At 35.4% G+C, this 1,552-nt stretch overlaps 1 protein-coding gene across 1 annotated transcript in view; it reads left to right on the plus strand.

Annotated features, from left to right (window-relative positions):
* Window positions 1-1,552, plus strand: part of RYR3 (ryanodine receptor 3) — a 314,923-nt gene that overhangs the window by 271,103 nt on the left and 42,268 nt on the right.

Raw genomic sequence — 1,552 nt, forward strand, 5'->3', positions numbered from 1 at the left:
TGTGAATTCACAGGGAGCAGAATTTGATGGCAAAGGCAGAATGAGTTTTCTTTTCATGTTTTAAAAATGTTCAGGTTTTAAGTTTCACCTGTGTTGTTCATACCTGGTTATTAATCTCAAATGAAAATAAAATTGGATGTGTAAAATGGCCTCCAGCACAAAGATACAGAAAAGTAAACTAGTATCTCCCCTTCTTTTCCTTTTTTTTTTTCATATATCTATTATATATTTTGTTGTTCCTTATTTAAGATGCATAGTGACGCCACTGGAATACAGCAATACATTGTGGGATTTGTTTGTCTGCTGTCAATGTAGAGTATAAATAATGTCATTATTATAGCCATTACATCACTGCTATTTCTGAGGCACTTCCAAAAGCAAAGCTTTGAGGCAAAGTACTCTCTTGCAATTCCTTAAGAAAGGAAGCCACATCCATTGTGTGTTCCCTCTGACCTGCAAAAAGCTCTACACCAGCTACGTACAGAGATTCACCATCTAGAAGACAGAATTTGCCAAAATTTACCACTGAGTAGAATATGTATGGCTGCCTTTTTTTCTTCCAGTGATTACTGTGATAATTGTGTGGTAATAATTGGTAAATAATGAATTGCAATGGATTATGCTGTATCCTTACGTGGAACTACACAATGTGTTGTAAAAACAGTAGCCAGTAAAACTTAACTGACAGAGGGAAAAGGATGTGGAGGGTTAAACGCAAGCATTTGCTATTTTGTAGTGTTGTATAAGCCTGGAGGCCTAGTGCTGAAATCTTATCTTAGGCAAAACTCCCCTTGAATGTAGTAGGAGTTTAATCTAGGTACAGAATTCAGAACTGGGCTATTTTTATGTTGTTGTTGTTTGCCGTATGTTCATTAAATACATGAGTCTGTTCTAAAGATTTTGGTTCGCTGTCTCATAAATGAAAAGTTGTGTGTGAAATATTGTTGTACAGTGTCTGTTGTAAGAAGGTAGGGCAGATGTTATTCGGTTGTGCTGTTTACTTCTCTGTCTCTTGTTTTCCTTTTCCTATTACTCATGATCTCCAAAGACGCAAAAGACTTAATTTTTCATCCCAGAGTTATTTATATTAGCCAAAGCCAAAGGGCAGTGCCTTTTCCAGAGGCCCTAATTCATTGGCATTTTACTGCATTGAATCAAAGCCTTTTAGATACTGGTATTTTTCAGTTGAGAAAAATCAGACAATATTAATTCATTCAGACCCTGGATAACTATGTTTATGTAAGTTTCTAACAAAAATGTAAACATCCTGATTTTGTCTCTAACATGGAGAACTAATAGTGTCCCCTGAGCCTGAGTCAGCTTTTAATTTTAGGGTTGTTTCTGATTTGAGAGGTAAGATCCAGAAAATATAGTTAGATTCATATGTATGAATGCACATAAAAGTATGTTACTGCTGTTAAAATATTACTGTTATTGGAATTTCTGCATTGGCGCACACTAAAAGTATTCCTTTACCTTTCCCACTCAAGACTGTACACCATTCCTCTAATGTAACATTTTTAATTAATTGTACTGCATCAGGAACGTAGTT

This window comes from Egretta garzetta, unplaced genomic scaffold (assembly GCF_000687185.1).
Source record: "Egretta garzetta isolate BGI_Z169 unplaced genomic scaffold, ASM68718v1 scaffold2, whole genome shotgun sequence".
Lineage (NCBI taxonomy): Eukaryota > Metazoa > Chordata > Aves > Pelecaniformes > Ardeidae > Egretta > Egretta garzetta.